The sequence below is a fragment of the Motacilla alba genome, chromosome 10 (genome assembly GCF_015832195.1).
Source record: "Motacilla alba alba isolate MOTALB_02 chromosome 10, Motacilla_alba_V1.0_pri, whole genome shotgun sequence".
Lineage (NCBI taxonomy): Eukaryota > Metazoa > Chordata > Aves > Passeriformes > Motacillidae > Motacilla > Motacilla alba.
The window spans coordinates 19,792,999-19,810,512 of NC_052025.1; positions in this window are offsets into that span (position 1 = coordinate 19,792,999).

A 17,514-nucleotide genomic window follows, 5' to 3' on the forward strand; every position below is an offset into this window, starting at 1 on the left:
CGGGACGGCGGCGCCGGTACCCGCGCGGGGCTGGGGGCGGCCCCGCGGCAGCTCCGCGACCCCCGGGCGGCCGGGCGCGGGTTTGGGATGCTCCGGAGGAGCCGGATCGGGGCTGCGACCCGTGAGCCGTCCCAGGATCCCGCCCGAGAAATCCCAGCGAGCTCCGTGCGGCCAAAGGCTTAGCCCGGGGAAGGGGGGGAATATTAAAGGGATTGTTTTCTTTTTCTTATTGCTAAATTCTTAAGAAGTTTGCTCTTCTCCTCCGGCCGGCGTTAACTGCAGATAAGTTATTTGGAAAGCGAGTATTTCGGCAGAACAGCCGCTCAAGTAGCCTAATACACACATTAGAGTCTATTTGCACTTAAAAGAAGTGGGAGGTATTAAATCAGCCCCTGGCCAGATAGGCATTGTATAAACAAGAGCTGTTAACTCCTACTTGATAGCGATGATAGCGAGGGAAAGCAAAACAGCCCTGCAGTGTCACCGCCGGCCTGACCCGGCTTGTTGTAGGTCTGGGCAGGGAAGGAAAACAAACCCCTGGCAGTTCGGGGCAGCGGGAGGGCGGCGGGCGGTCCCGAACCCCTCCCGGCCCGGGAGCGGCTCCGGACAAGAGGCGGACACGCGGTGGACCCGCTCCCGGACCCGCGGAGGCCACCGGGGGGTCGGGACAGGGGGGTCGGGACAGGGGGGTCGTGCCTCGGCCTGGGGGGGTTTCCATCCTGGATCCCGCTCCGGCTGCGCGCAGGGCCGGGGGGGGGGGGGATGCTGCTGGCCGGGTATTAATGAAATTTATGAGTCAGAGCGAGCAGAAGAAACTGTTTTCAGCTGACTTCACTCACCACTTCCTCTCCTCGCCTTCGCCTCTCCCGGCAGCCCACTTATCTTGGCCTGGAGCCGTGCCCACCGCCCCTGCCCGGTGCCGCTCCCGGGAAAGGCCGGAGCGCTCGGCCCCGCTCCCCGCTCCCTCCTCCCCTCCCTCCCTCCCTCAGTCACTCAAGCACTCTCAAGTTGTTCTCTGTGGCTAATCAAATGTCAAAACAAGCTGCCCCTGTGATTTGGAGAGCTTTTAAGCAGGAAGACATTCACCGCCGGGACACGAGAGTGCCGGCAGCGGCAGCGGCCCGGGCTCAGCGCCGCTCCCGGGGCTGCTGGGCTCCTCGGGGTCTCTCTTTGCCCTCCCCGGAGCTGCTGGGCTCCTCGGGGTCTCTCTTTGCCAATCCCGGAGCTGCTGGGCTCCTCGGGGTCTCTCTTTGCCCTCCCCGGAGCTGCTGGGCTCCTCGGGGTCTCTCTCTCTTGGGGGATTGTCACTGTGGAGCTGGTAGCTCTGATCCCATGGCTCGCCCAAAGCCAGCACTGCTGGGATTGGGGCTTCTTCCTGCCATCCTTCCATCCATCCATCCATCCATCCCTCTTTTGGGGCATCATGTCATCCATCACTCCAAATCATGGAGCATCCTCCCTCCACCCATTTTCAGGGAACTGCTCCAAATCGTGGAGCATCATCCATCCGTGGATCCATCCATGGTTCCATCCATGGATCCCTCCATCTATAACGTTTTGCCCGGGGGTTTCGAGCCGATCTGATGAGCTCTCAACACCCCAACGTTACACCCCAGAATCGCTCAGCATTCCTTGGGAGGCATAAAAGGAGCAGGAGGCTGATGTGACAGCGTCAGGAACAAAAACGGTTTAATAAAGGCAAAATAACAAACTCAAAGCGATCCAGGTGCCACAGGCTTGTGCTCCTGGTAAAGACACCTCACAAAAGCGATTTGGTTTCTTTGTTCTGTGCTTTTCTACTCAATGGCCCAGGCGGGACCTTTTGGCTCATGGCCAATTAGCTGTCCCCAAACTTGAGGTGAAGTCCCCAAGGTCCCATCAGTGACTTTTCTACCTGATCACCGGGAGAAAGTTCTGGGCTCTTTCCTTTTTGGGGACAGAGGAAGGTTCTGTCACTCTGTCCGTAGGGGGCACATTCCTACATCCACCCATCCTGGTGGGCAGCAGCACACCCCCATCCCCGTGTCCCGTTCCTCGGTTCTGAGCCACGCTTTGCAGTCTGACCCCAATCCAGGTGCTCTGGGGCCAAAGCAGCGCCCGCAGCTCTGCCCTGGCTCCGCAGCACGGGGGACAGAGGGGACCAGAGCTCAGGCCACGGCCCCAGCCTCGCGCCCCACCCCAAATCCTTCCCGAGCTCTGCTTTGCCACACCAAACCCCAGAGGGGCTGTGCCACCCCCCGGTGCCGCCGTGGGGAGGACAGCGGGAGCAGCCAGGGGGTGGCTTTGTCCCCACACGGGACGAGGAGAGCCCTGTGGGTTTGTTTTTGGACAAATGGATGGATTTCAGCGTCTGACCGACGCTGCGGGGAATGCCAGCCCCGGGGATTTGGCAGCACGGCTGGCACTTGTCAGCTGCAGGAGGGAGCAGCCCGCTCTGCCCTCTGTGCTCCCCTCTGTCCCCTCTGTCCCCTCGCTCCGGGGGGCAGTGACACGCGGGGCCGTTCTGGGAAGATCCATCAAATCCCCGGGAGCACCGCATCCCAGAGAGCTTTGTCAGCCAGCCGGGAAGTTTGGGAAGGGCTTCACACTCCGGAGGCAGCCGGGGCACTGCGGGGAACGGGTTTGGGAGGAGCAGGGCAACCCCTGTGGCATCCCCGAGGAGCCTGGGGGCCGCCGTGCCAGCGCCAGCCCCACGGGAGCCCCGCGCCAGGAGCTTTCCATGGGGGCTCTGGCCCTTCCCTGCTCTGCTGCCCGGGCCAGCCTGGATGGGAATTCCCAGGGCAAGAGCCGAGGGAATGCCAGCCCGGGAGAGGGCAGGGCCGGAGCTGCCCCGGGGCCCGCGGGTGATGCTGCGGCAGGAGCCGAGCCCAGCCTGCGGAGCAGCCCCGACCCGAGGGCCCAGCCCAGCTGGCCGTGAATCATCCCGGCCACGGAGGCCATCCCCACCTCGGGGAGGGCAGCGGCTGCCTTTCCCTGCCGCGCTTGGGAGCAGCTCTACGGGAGTCAGGGCTTTCCGGCCCGTGTCAGCCCACAGGATCATGGAATTCCGGATGGGTTGGGTGGAAAAGGACACTAAAGCTTGTCCCATCCCTGCCCTGCCATGGCAGGGACGCCTTCCACCATCCCAGGCTGCTCCAAGCTTCATCCAGCCTGGCCTTGGGCGCTGCCAGGGATCCAGGGGCAGCCCAGCTGTGCCAGGGCCTGCTCACCCTCCCAGGGAACAATTCCTAATTCCCAGTACCCACCTCATGTGCCTGGGCTGTGCTCCCACAGCTCCTGCTGCCCCTCAGCCCAGCTCCAGGCCTGGCATGTGGGTTTGGGAGGCAGCAGCCAGCACCCGAGGGGTGTTTGCTGCTCTGTGGGCAGCCCGTGCTCGGTGTCTGGCCCAGTCCGGGGTGGATAAAAGAGCTGCAGCCCGTGCTCTGTGTCTGGCCCAGTGTGGGATGGATAAGGGAGCTGCAGCCTGTGCTCTGTGCTCGGTGTCTGGCCCAGTCTGGGGTGGATAAGGGAGCTGCAGCCCGTGCTCGGTGTCTGGCCCAGTGTGGGATGGACAAGGGAGCTGCAGCCTGTGCTCTGTGCTCGGTGTCTGGCCCAGTGTGGGATGGATAAAAGAGCTGCAGCCCGTGCTCTGTGTCTGGCCCAGTCCGGGGTGGATAAGGGAGCTGCAGCCTGTGCTCTGTGCTCAGTGTCTGGCCCAGTCTGGGATGGACAAGGGAGCTGCAGCCCAGCTCGGTGTCTGGCCCAGTGTGGGATGGATAAGGGAGCTGCAGCCTGTGCTCTGTGCTCAGTGTCTGGCCCAGTCCGGGGTGGATAAGGGAGCTGCAGCCCGTGCTCAGTGTCTGGCCCAGTCCGGGGTGGATAAGGGAGCTGCAGCCTGTGCTCTGTGCTCAGTGTCTGGCCCAGTCCGGGGTGGATAAGGGAGCTGCAGCCCAGCTCGGGGGGTGAGGGAGCTGTTCATGGGCAGCTCCTGGGCCCTGCCCCGCTGGCACTCCCGGGCAGCCCCGGCAATCCCGGCTCCCTGCGGGTGCTCTGCGCTCCCAGCTCCCGGCCCAGCCGGGCGGGACAGCCCCGGCTCTGCTGCGCTTGTGCAACGAGCCCGGGGCTGAGCCGGGAGCCAAACCCACGCTCCTGACCCGGCCACCGCTCGCCCACGGCGGGCACAGGCTGGGACATGCCCCGCTCCGAGCTGCCGGGTGCTGCCCCGCGCAGGGAGCGCGGGAACGGGTCCGTGGGGCTCCCTCTGCTCGGGACACCTTGGATCCCAGCCCTGCGGCTGCCTGGCCTCGTGCCCCGGGGGCACGGAGCGGGACGAGGATCCGGCTCTGGTTGGTGGAATCCCAGGATGGTTTGCAGGGCAAGGAGAGCATTAAAGCTGATCCCATTCCACCCCTGCCATGGCGGGGACACCTTCCACCATCCCAGGCTGCTCCAAGCCCCGTCCAGCCTGGCCTGGAACATTTCCGTGGGTGGGCAGTCACAGCCTGGGCTGGCGGAAGGAGTCCCTGGGTGCACTGGAAGGCCTCTGAAGGTCCCTTCCAACCCAAACCACCCCGGGATTCTGGGATTCCTGCTCCTCCCCGGGGCCAAGGTGGCTGCTCCGAGGGCTCTGGGCTCACTGGAGCTGCCGGGCTCTTTGGGGTCTCCCTTTTGGCCCCATCACCCTCGCGCTGTGGCACCATCAGCCCCTCCAACAGCTCTGTCTCCTCGGTTCCAGCTCATTGAGGGGTTTGGGACCCAACCTGCACAGCCCCCAAACCCGAGGGAAAGGATAAACCATCAAATGCTGCCTCTGGAGCACGATGAATCCCTGCTTAGATGGTGAACGTTCCTATTCCTTGCTTTAGGAGAGCAGTGAAAGCTGCCCGAGCCAGCATTCATCAGGGGCGCCTGCAAAGGGGCACCGGACAGCCCCAAATAAACCCCAAAATAAACGGGATTACGGCCCTGCTGTTCCACCTTCGGACGCTCCCTCACCTCGTCCTCCTGGGCGAGCTCCAGTGACCGTGAGGAGCCTCCCCGGGTCCCTCTCAGCTCCTTCATCGGGGACATCCCAGCCCGCTTGGCAAACCCTTCCCGGAGGAGCCCGGTCTGGCCATCAGAGAGGCCCTGTTCCCGCGCTGTTATTGCATTCAGCCATTAAAAGACACTTCTTTAATAGCTCCAGAAATACCAATTCCTTTTTCTTTTTTTTTTTTTTTTTTCATGTGGCTGGGGCTGCTCCCACCTGGAACCGGCGCAATTCCTCCGGCAGGTTCAAAGCTGTCTGGCTTCTGCCGCTCCGCCGGGAATTGGGGATAATTGGGACGAGCGCCTTCAAAGGAGAGCGAGGTCGGCGGAGCTGACACGGCTCGGTCCCTCCCGGCCCGGTGCGGGGGAGAAATGACTGCCCGAGCCCCGGCGAGGCCCGGGAGCCGGGCCAGGCTGCCCCGGAGCCCGCAGCCTGCCCGGACACGCCGCTCTGGCTGCGGGAGATGATGAAAGGCTCCGGCTCGGCAGCGGGGAGATGCAAATGCCGCTGGAACGAGCTGGAAATTGTTAAACCGCAGCGTTCGGGGGGGAATCGTGCCCGGAACGCCCCGAGCGGCTCCCAGCAGGCCCGGGGCTCCCCGGGAATGGGCTCGGGAGAGGAGGATGCGCCTCGTTTGCGGCTGCGGCGGATGCAAAGGAGCGGGGAGGGATGTGGGAATGCGGAGGGAAAGGGAAACGGGAGGAGGGGGAAAGGAGAGGGCCGGGGGGCAGCTCTGCTGGCCGTGGCTCAGGTGATCCCACGGGAAGGGGGACCCCCCGATGGAGCGGGAGATGGGGCGGCTGGAGAGCTCCGGTCCCATTGGGAATGGCCCCGGGGGTGGCGCGGAGGCTCCGGCGCCTCCTCCCGAGGCCAGGGCTGTTCCCAGCTCGGTGTCGCCTCGTCCAGCCACCGCTGTCCCCGCCCCGGGGCTCCGAGGTCCCAGCCCCGGTGATTCCTACCCGAAAGGGGAGCGAGAGGCGGCCCGACCCAGCGAGAAGAGCCCCCAAATCCCCCAGAAGGGCGGCCCCGGCCCCGCACCTGGAGGTGCCTGCGTGAGGAGCGCGCTCCAGAGCACCGGGATAATTTTTTCCCCTGGCTTTGGGAAGACGGAGAACCCCCCGGGCGGAGAGCGGCTCCTTCAGAGCCGGGTTTCGACGACCAGGAACTCGTGTGTGTCTTGGACTGCGAGCCGGTGCGGCTGGGGCCATGCGCAAGGTGTAATTTAAGCTCCAGCTCCGGGCCCGAGTGTTCTCCAAGTGCGGAGGTTTTGGCACCGAGGGTTTGGTTTGGTCCCAGCTTTCACGGCAAATTGAATAATCGCAGGAGGGGGAGGAACGCGGGGAGAGCAGGAGGAGAAAAAAACCAAAAACCCAACAACACCCGGCAGCTCTTCCAAAAGTGGAAAGAACCAAAACACATTTTGGCTTGCTCAGCCCTGAGCCGGAGTTATTTCCCTCTAGATCTAGAGCAGCTTTCCCAACAACCTTTTTTCAATTTAGCTTTTTATTAAAATCAAGCCGTGCCCTGGCAAATCCGCGCGGAGCTGCCTCCCGCCGCGGCCGTGCCCGGCTCCGCAGCTCCCGCCGGTGCTGCTGGCACCCCGAGCAACCCTCCCCGCTCCCGGGGCCTGGGGGGCCCGGCCAGAGAGCCCCGGGCACGTCTGTGCCTCACCCAGCCGTGCGCTGCCTTCCCGGCCCGCTCTGCCCGGTGATGGCTCCCGTTTTTGGGGTTGCTGCTCCTCACAGGGTTTTTCCCTGCCATGCCGTTTCCCTGCTGGCTGGAGCAGCAGGGATCGGGGCACGGAGCTCAGCAGCGCAGCCCGCAGCTCCCTGCCGGCTGCAGCCAGCCCCAGCTCACCCCGGGAGCAGCGTCGGGCTCACCCCGGGCTCGGGTTAGGGCGGGCTTGGAGCACCTGGGACGCCGCCCGGTGTCCCTGCCACGGCAGGGGTGGCGCTGGGTGGCTTTCAGGTGCCTTCCCACGCCGACCATCCCGGAATTCCATGATCCCTCCCCAGCGCTCGCCTGCCGCCTCGGTTCCAGTTCCCACCCGGGAAGCTGCACCTGAGGCCCCGCAGGGAGGATTTTGGGGTGCCGGGGGTCCCAGCAGAGAGCCCTCCGGCTGCAGACACCCCGGTTCCGATCCCCACCTCTGAAGCTGCACCTGAGGCCCTGCAGGGAGGATTTTGGGGTGCCGGGGGTCCCAGCAGTGAGCTCTCCAGCTGCGGACACCCCGGTTCCAGTCCCCACCCGTGAAGCCACACCTGAGGCCCTGCAGGGAGGATTTTGGGGTGCAGGGTGGTCCCAGCAGAGACCCCTCCAGCTGCAGACACCCCGGTTTGGATCCCCACTTCTGAAGCCACACCTGAGGCCCTGCAGGGAGGATTTTGGGGTGCCGGGGATCCCAGCAGAGAGCCCTTCAGCTGGAGACACCCCAGTTTGGATCCCCACCTGTGAAGCCAGACCTGAGGCCCCACAGGGAGGATTTTGGGGTGCCGGGGGTCCCAGCTGAGCCCCCTGCACCCCTCGTTAGGCAGCGCTTGTCCGGAATGAGGGGGCGGTCGCTGTTAATCAGCTACAAACGATTAAGTCATTGGCCCCGGCGCTTGGCTGCTGCTTTGGCGGGGAATTAGGCCTCCATAAAATCAAGCAGCATGAATCTCCGAGATTTACACGCTGCTTTCTTAACAGTTTTCAGTATATTTCAGTAGTTAATAAAACTAAATGCTGCTTTGTGTAAAAGGTAATAGATTACGATCGGGGGGGTTTTACTGGCACTCAGTGTGCTCAGCCGACACCTCATACGTTCACCTCGGAATCCACGGAAAGCACTTCGCGCAGATTAAAAGCAGATTTATCACAGATGTGCCTCAACATTATGCTTGGCTTGAACCATTAGACTCCTGGAGTTTAAAGGTTAGGCTTTAATGACTTCAAGGAAGTCGGGTGCTTTTTAAAGCTTTGAATAAGCAGCTCGGATACTCCTGGCATTCCCGAACAGGGCAGACTGGTTACGGGCTGCTCCAGGGATGCAGGATTCCCACTCCGGAGTCTGCTGGGCACAGCCCTTTGAAGCAGGCCCGGCTCGGGGCTTTAACCCCGATGCAAATCCACAATAAATTGTTTCCCAGATGAAAGCGCTGCCCTGGGAGCTTCGGTGGCGGAGCAGCTTGGCATGGCCGCGGATGGCATGGGAGAGGCGGGTCCTGCCGGAACGGGACATGGAATCGTGTCCTGTCCCACGCCAAAGGACACCTCCCCCTGTCCCCGCCGCTCCAGCCTGGCCTGGGGCACTGCCAGCGAGCCAGGGCAGCCACAGCCGCTCTGGGAATTCCGGCCCAGCCTGGAATTCCTTCCCAAAATCCCACCCATCCCTCCCTCAGGCAGTGGGAGCCATTCCCTGTGTCCTGTCCCTCCGTCCCTTGTCCCCAGTCCCTCTCCAGCTCTCCTGGAGCCCCTGCAGGCCCCGGCAGGGCTCCGAGCTCTTGGGTGCGTGTCCAGCCTCTCCCGGTACCCTCAGGAAGATGCTCCAACAGCAAAACGCCCCCAAAGGAAGCAGCACGAACTTTCTCCCCCCGCTCCCAGGAGGACGCAGCCGGAGCCGCCCCGGGGCAGCGGGAACCGGGAGACGCCCGGGGGTGACAAAAGGGGCGGCTGGGGGTGACAGAGCCAGCCCCGAGCCCTGGGTCGCCGGGGGGCCAAGGGAGGAGCGGTTTGTGCTGGAAAGCGCTGGAAAGCTCCGGCTCCCGCAGGAACGGTGCGGGATGGAGAGGGATCAGAGGACTGCGGGGCCGCAGGGAGGGGAAGGGACCTTAAAACTCATCCAGTGCCACCCCTGCCAGGGCAGGGACAGCTGTCCAGCCCGGCCTGGGACACCGCAGGGATGGCGCAGCCACCACCTCTCTGGACTGCTAACTCCAGCGCAGTCGCCGTGGGAGAGGCGGGAGCAGCGGCGGGGATGGGAGATGCCAGGGAAAGGATTCGGCCTTGCTGGGCACAGCCAGGGGGCCCTCGCCCCCCTCTGCCCCACACTGGGAGCCCGGGGTGCCAGGGGTGTCCAGAGAGTGTCCAGAGGTGCTGGGATGCTCAGAGGAGACACCTGGATGAGGGGACACCTGGATGAGCAGACACCTGGATGAGCAGACACCTGGATGAGGGGACACCTGGATGAGCAGACACCTGGATGAGGGGACACCTGGATGAGAGGACACCTGGATGAGCAGACACCTGGATGAGGGGACACCTGGATGAGGGGACACCTGGATGAGGGGACACCTGGATGAGCAGACACCTGGATGAGCAGACACCTGGATGAGGGGACACCTGGATGAGGAGACACCTGGATGAGGGGACACCTGGATGAGGAGACACCTGGATGAGCAGATGCCTGGATAAGCGGACACATGGATGAGGGGACACCTGGATGAGGGGACACTTGGCTGAGCAGACCCCTGGATGAGGGGACACCTGGATGAGGGGACACCTGCATGAGGGTACACCTGGATGAGGGGACACTTGGCTGAGCAGACACCTGGATGAGCAGACACCCAGATCAGGGAACACCTGGACGAGCTCCCAAGGCGCTGCACAGATTTTCTATCGGCGCTCCATGGATTTCACCCCGATGCTCCAGGACCTCTCCGTGCTCCTCTGCGCAGATTTTTGGGTTCCCCCATCCCTGTCCTGGCCCTCCCCCGTGCTGGGAGAGCTCCCGGGCCCCGCCTGCGGCCGGAGCACCCCGGAGCTGCTGGCGCTGGGGGAGGATTCCGGCAGAGCAGCCGAGCGTGTTTGATGTGGTTTAAATTAACCTCGATTGCTGTCTAATATTTTAAAAAGACACTTTTTCTAACATGCGGGAATAATGTAGGAGAACTAATGTTCCCTCCTGAAATGCCTTTCAGGGTGTGATAAAAGTGCACTTTAATCTGCTGTGAGAAGGCTCCGGGAGGGAGAGACGTCACCCGGACAGGTGGAATCGCGGCATAAACACAATCCTTAATGAGAAGGAAGAATTTGCATCTCCCGACTTTTCCACAACACCTGCTGGTTGGTTTTTTTGCTGTTGGGTTGTTTTTTTTCCCTCCGAGCAGCTTCATTTTGCTTCCTGCGGGTCAGGAGGAGGCCGGGCTTGGGGATTGTGGCCGTCACGGAGCGACACTCCCAAAGGCTGTCAAACGGCAGGAAGCAGCGCCCGGGAGCCCAGCGCTCCACTGAGTTTTCCCTGTGAAATTAAGCACCTTTATTGCCTGGAATGAGACTTACAGCCTGATGACGGCCCCGCGCAAACCCAGCGCTGCCGAGCCCAGCGCTGCTTCTCGGCAGATATTTGGGGGTGACAAGGAGCTGCGGGAGCAGAGGGGTGCGGGGTGCCGGGAGGGGGGGGTCTGCCTGTCCCCAGCCCCCACAGCACGAGGGATCCCAGGGGAGGGGACAAATCCCGGTCCTGGGTCCCCATCCCAGTTTCCCACTGAGGTTTCGGTGGCTGGGATGGTTCCCAGCTTCCCCCGTGGATGGTGGCTGCTATGGGCACTGCCAGCAAGCTGTAGCCACAGCCGTGTCACCCCCAAACATCAGCATCACCCCCAAATATCTGCATCACCCCCAAATATCAGCATCACCCCCAAATATCGGCGTCATTCCCATATATCAGCATCATCCCCAAATATCAGCATCACCCCAAACATCTGCATGATCCCCAAATATCAGCATCATCCCCAAATATCTGCATCACCCCCAAATATCATCATCACCCCCAAACATCTGCATCACCCCCAAATATCGGCGTCATTCCCATATATCAACATCATCCCCAAATATCAGCATCACCCCAAACATCTGCATGATCCCCAAATATCAGCATCATCCCCAAATATCAGCATCACCCCCAAACATCTGCATCATCCCCAAATACCAGCATCATCCCCAAATATCAGCATCACCCCCAAACATCTGCATCATCCCCAAATATCAGCATCACCCCCAAACATCTGCATCATCCCCAAATATCAGCATCACCCCCAAACATCTGCATCATCCCCAAATATCAGCATCATTCCTAAACATCAACATCGCCCCCAAATATCAACATCACCCCTAAATATCAGGTCCTGAAGAGGGTTCCCTGTCAGAGATGCCAGGTTCTGGACTGGGGTCCCAGGTCCCTGTCAGGGGTTCCAGGTCCTGGAGAGGGCTCCCTGTCAGGGGTCCCGGGCAGGGGTCCCGGGTCCCGGGCAGGAGCTCCCTGTCTCAGATCGGGGTCCCAGCGGCTCTCCCCGTGCCCGGGAGCCCACGGGCCGCTCAGAGCGGGCGTGGAGCGGGCCCAGCGGCGCCGCCCGGGGCTCCCTGGAAGTTCCCTCGATGTTTTCCCGAGCCCGGGAGGAGAAGCGAGCGGTAAAAGCGGGGAGTTTTCCTTGGAAGCGCTGACGAAGCTGGCGCTGGCGGCGCGCAGCGGGAGGGGCAGCGCTCCGTGCCGAGCCTCTCCCGCCCGACCAGGCTCGGCTTTAACGGGCTCGGTACCGACCAGGCTCGGCTTTAACGGGCTCGGTACCGACGAGGCTCGGCTTTAACGGGCTCGGTACCGACCAGGCTCGGCTTTAACGGGCTCGGTACCGACCAGGCTCGGCTTTCATGGGCTCGGCACCGACCAGGCTCGGCTTTAACGGGCTCGGTACCGACCAGGCTCGGCTTTAACGGGCTCGGTACCGACGAGGCTCGGCACCGACGAGGCTCGGCTTTAACGGGCTCGGTACCGACGAGGCGCAGCTGCCAACAGAGATGTTCCGCTAAAGCTAACACGAGAGGGAAACAGCTCCGGCGCGCAGCGAGTAATTAGAATCTAATTAATTTGCATTTCACAAGAGAGGCAGGGATGTCAGAGGGAAAGGAGAAATCCCCTCCTCCCCGAGATTAAAGGGCTGGCGGAGGGGAGCGAGGGGTGGCGCGGAACGCTCCCCGCCGAGCAGGATTAAACGGGAGCAGGTGGGAAGATGACAGCTCTGGGAGCTGCGGCCAGCCGAGGTGTCTGCGGGTCAGCAGAACCGTGCCGAAAATACCCAAACAGCGACTTTTCCCGGGGAACGGCATCCCCGGCCCGGCGGGCTCCTTCCTCCCGCTGCTCCGCCTCGGGAGCCGGGGACAAAATGACAAAAGGCGACGCTGTGGGGTCGGGAGCCGCGGGGAGGGGCAGCCCCGGGCCCAGGCAGCTCCTTCCCGAAATGGGAGCTTGGGATGCGTCAATCCCGCTGTTCCCCAGCCATTTCCGAACGCCGGCTGCTCCCGAAGCATCCCGGAGCTGCAGAGCATCGGGGGAAGATTTACAGCTCCTTTCCACGATGGTGACACCAGGCAGGAGACCTCGCTGTCAGAGCTGCCGGCGCAGCCACGGGAGCCCTGCGGGTGGGAAAACAGCCCTCACACCCCGGAGTGCTCTGGGGACGGGAAACAGCCCTCACACCCCGGAGTGCTCTGTGATTGTCATCCCTGCCCCATCCCCTCTCCATCCCTGCTTCATCCCTGCCCCATCCCTGTTCCATCCCTGCTCCATCCCTGTCCCATCCCTGCTCCATCCCTGTCCCATCCACACTCCATCCCTGCTCCATCCACACTCCATCCCTGCTCCATCCCTGCTCCATCCCTGCTCCATCCCTGCTCCATCCCTGTTCCATCCCTGCTCCATCCCTGCTCCATCCCTGCTCCATCCACACTCCATCCCTGCTCCATCCCTGCTCCATCCCTGTCCCATCCCTGCTCCATCCCTGCTCCATCCCTGTTCCATCCCTGCTCCATCCCTGCTCCATCCCTGCTCCATCCACACTCCATCCCTGCTCCATCCCTGCTCCATCCCTGCTCCATCCACACTCCATCCCTGCTCCATCCCTGTTCCATCCCTGCTCCATCCACACTCCATCCCTGCTCCATTCCTGCCCCATCCCTGCTCCATCCCTGCCCCATCCCCTCTCCATCCCTGTTCCATCCCTGCTCCATCCCTGTTCCATCCCTGCTCCATCCCTGTTCCATCCCTGCTCCATCACTGTTCCATCCCTGCTCCATCCCTGCTCCATCCCTGCCCCATCCCTGCTCCATCCCTGCTCCATCCCTGTTCCATCCCTGATCCATCTCTACTCCATCCCTGCTCCATCCACACTCAATCCTTGCTCCATCCCTGCCCCATCCCTGCTCCATCCCTGCTCCATCCCTGCTCCATCCCTGCTCCCAGCCCCATCCAGCCTGGCCTGGGACATTCCAGGGATGCAGGGGCAGCCCCAGCTGCTCTGGGCACCTGTGCCAGGGCTGCCCACCCTGCCAGCCAGGAATTCCCTCCCAACATTCCCCGAGGCCATTCCCTGTGTCCTGTCCCTCCATCCCTTGTCCCAGTCCCTCTGCAGCTCTCCTCTCCAGGCCCTGGCAGGGGCTCTGAGCTCTCTCTGGGTCCTGGTGAGCACCCCCAGCTCTGTAAAAGTTCGGCGATTTGGGGCAAGGAGAAGCAATTCCCTGGAATTCCCGGGCTTTCCTGGAGCATCCCTCCCGGCCAGGGAGGAGGGAGCAGCAGCCTCATTCCCTCGCGCCTCCCCGCGGGAGCTTCCTGAACCTTCTCCCCGGGCTCTGCACCCCCCTGCCCGTCCCTGCGGCTGTCACAGCGCCCGTGCCACGCTGGAGACCAACATCTGGCACACCCGGCACATCTGGAACACCCGGCACATCTGCACGGGGAGGGGCGGCCACGCGGGGCTGCCCCGGGCCGGACGCAAACAAAACCCAAAGGCAGCCCAGGGCGGATGCAAACAAATGCAAATGGTGAACCGTGCGCAGGCCAAGGGCTGGGGGACACCGGGGACACGGGGGGATGCAGGAGGGGCCGGGGGTCCCACAGCCCCACGCCCCAAGCCGCCCGAGAGGAGCTGGGAGCAGGATGGAAATGGGGAATCACCCGGGCTCACGGTTTAGGAATCCCCCAGCAGGGCAGGGAGAGGGGCTGGGAGAAGGTCCCCAAACCCAGCTGGGGTCTCCTTCCCTGGGGGCGGCCCCCAGGGCCCCTCCTGCCCCGGGCAGGGCCGTTCCAGCCCCCAGGGCCCCTCCTGCCCCGGGCAGGGCCATTCCAGTCCCCAGGGCCCCTCCTGCCCCAGGCAGGGTCATTCCAGCCCCACTCCTGCCCCAGGCAGGGCCGTTCCAGCCCCCAGGGCCCCTCCTGCCCCGGGCAGGGCAGTTCCAGCCCCACTCCTGCCCCAGGCAGGGTGGTTCCAGCCCCCAGGGCCCGCTCCAAGGTTGGCTTCCCTGTTTTCCTGCCGACGCCTTGCCCTCCAATCGCGGCGCGTTCGCAGCACCAAATCAGCTCTGTAAACACGCCGAGGGGGGATTTATTTTTCTTGAAAGCAAAATAACTAAACAGCACATCAGAGGGAAGGCATTTAACTCAGCCGGCTCCTTTCCTTTGTCGGGAATCAAAGCGATGATGGTTCGAGCAGGTTTCTCCCAGGCAAACGCGGCTCCAGCTCCGTCCCGCCGGGATTTGGGGTGCCTGGGGACAGGAGATGGGGCTCCCGGTCCTGCCTCAGGGGAGGGATGGGAGCGGGAGCAGCCCGAGGGAACTTCCCCAGCGGCGCTTGGAAGGCTCCCTCCTGCCATTCCTCCCCAGGAAAACAAAACGACCCCAGCCCAGCCCCCTGGCACACTCCACAGACCCTCTGCCCCATCCCGATCCCACCGGGATGCAGCTGGAATTCAGCGGGATGAGCTTGTGAGGCCTGGAACTGACAGAGCCGAGGGTCTGTGTGGCTCCCAGGAACACTCAGGAGCTCCTGTCCCCGTGGAGAGGGTGACAGGAACACTCAGGAGCTCCTGTCCCCACACAGAGTGTGACAGGAACACTCAGGAGCTCCTGTCCCCACACAGAGGGTGACAGGAACACTCAGGAGCTCCTGTCCCCATGGAGAGGGTGACAGGAACACTCAGGAGCTCCTGTCCCCAGGGAGAGTGTGACAGGAACACTCAGGAGCTCCCGTCCCCACAGAGAGGGTGACAGGAACACTCAGGAGCTCCTGTCCCCATGGAGAGGGTGACAGGAACACTCAGGAGCTCCTGTCCCCATGGAGAGGGTGACAGGAACACTCAGGAGCTCCTGTCCCCACAGAGAGGGTGACAGGAACACTCAGGAGCTCCTGTCCCCATGGAGAGGGTGACAGGAACACTCAGGAGCTCCTGTCCCCACACAGAGTGTGACAGGAACACTCAGGAGCTCCTGTCCCCACACAGAGTGTGACAGGAACACTCAGGAGCTCCTGTCCCCACACAGAGGGTGACAGGAACACTCAGGAGCTCCTGTCCCCACACAGAGGGTGACAGGAACACTCAGGAGCTCCTGTCCCCATGGAGAGGGTGACAGGAGCACACAGAATTCCTCATGGACTGTCGGGATGCCGCTCAGCAGGAGCAGCTGGAGCCTCCTGCCCCGAGGTGCTCCCCGCTCCGGGGGCATCACTGGGGGCATCAATCCCCCCTTGCCAGCCACCAACCCATCCCATCCCTGGGAAAAGGGGACGCGCATCTCCTGGAAGCGCCGCATTCCGAAAAGCGCGGGGATGTGGCGCCTGGGGACACGGTTTGGGGTGACAGGGCAGCGCGGGGCTCAGTTCAGAGGCCCTTTCCAGACGCTCAGAGGGCTTTTCCAGACGCTCAGAGGGCTTTTCCTCGGCCATTTCCGTGGCCGGCAGGGCAGAGCTGCGCTCGCTGTGCCCTCGCAGCGCTGCCGTGCCGCCGGCTCTGCCCAGGAAGGTGACACGGGGACAGGGCCGAGCCGTGCCAAGCCCGCCGCGGCGCGTCCTGGGGACACGAGAGGGTCAGGCATCACCCCCAGGATGCGCCACGCTCCGAAGCAGCTCCCCGGAAAGTTGTCAGAGCCGGCAGCTGGAAAAGACTCCGGAAAAATCCCAGCGCCGGTCCTGGCCCGGCTCCAGCGCCGTCCTCCAGGGCCATTTGCAAACAAACCAGGCAAGATGAAAGATTGATGCCCGGCTCTCCCGGCAGCACATCCAGCCCTTCCCCCGGGATTCGTGGCTCGGATAATTCGTCGTTCCAGCCTCACTTGTCACCGCCGTGCTCCGGAGCAATCAGGGGTGAGAATTCCGGGAGGTTCCCGGCTCGCCGCTGCGATTCGCCCGCAGATTTGTCACTTCACTAAAGACCCAAATTACACCCGTTTAGGAGCCGGCCCCGCTGCTCGAACCTGCGCGAGCTCCTGCCGGGATTAGGGATCCGCGGCGGTAATTATGGAAATGGGGATGTGCAGACGGAGAGCTGGCAGCGGGAGCGGCGCTGAAATGTCTATTTATAGTTCAGGGCCAGAAAATAAACCTCGCCTTCTCCAGGCAAACAGATGGGCTCGGCGGCAGACGGCTTCGGGGAGAGGCACGGGATGGGAGCCGGGCACATCCCGGGAGAGGGGCACATCCCGGGAGCCGGGCACATCCTGGGAACTGGGCACATCCCGAGAGAGGGGCACATCCTGGGAACCGGGCACATCCTGGGAACTGGGCACATCCCGGGAGCCGGGAACATCCCGGGAGAGGGGCACATCCTGCCGGGCACATCCTGGGAGCCGGGCACATCCCGGGAGCCGGGAACATCCCGGGGGCCGGGCACATCCTGGGGGCCGGACACATCCCGGGAGCCGGGCACATCCTGCCGGGCACATCCTGGGAGCCGGGCACATCCCGGGAGCCGGGCACATCCTGCCGGGCACATCCTGGGAGCCGGGCACATCCCGGGGATTGGGCACATCCCGGGAGCCAGGCACATCCTGGGGGCTGGGCACATCCTGGGAGCCGGGCACATCCCGGGAGCCGGGCACATCCTGCCGGGCACATCCCGGGAGCCGGGCACATCCTGGGAGCCGGGCACATCCTGCCGGGCACATCCCGGGGACCGGGCACATCCCGGGAGCTGGGCACATCCTTCCCGGCACATCCTGGGGGCTGGGCACATCCCGGGAGCGGGGCACATCCTGGGAACCGGGCACATCCCGGGAACCGAGCACATCCTGCCGGGCACATCCCGGGAGCCGGGCACATCCCGGGAGCCGGGCACATCCCGGGAGCCGGGAACATACTGCCGGGCACGTCCTGGGGCCCCGCACGTCCCGGGAGCCGCTCCCTCCCGGGGAAGGCTGCGGGCCGGGAGGGCGGTGCGGGCTTGGGCAGCTCGGGGCCACGCCGTGCCCTCAGTGCCACCCCTGCAGCCCCCGGGACGGGCTGGGCGCCTCGCCCCGAGCTCAGGTGGCCAACCTTGCTGTGCCCCAAACGCCGCCCCCGGGGTGCGGGCAGGCAGCCGGGATACGGAGCTCCTGGGGGAATTTTGGGAGGTGTCCCCGAGCTCCGCGGCACCCTGAGCCCGGGGGCACCTCAGCCACTCCCTGCTCCGGGGAGCTGGCAGCCGGAGGGGGCTCAGCAGTCCTCGGGCTGCCCTGGAGCTCCCAGGGAGGATATCGGGGTGTCCTCGAGGCCTGGGACACCCTGGCT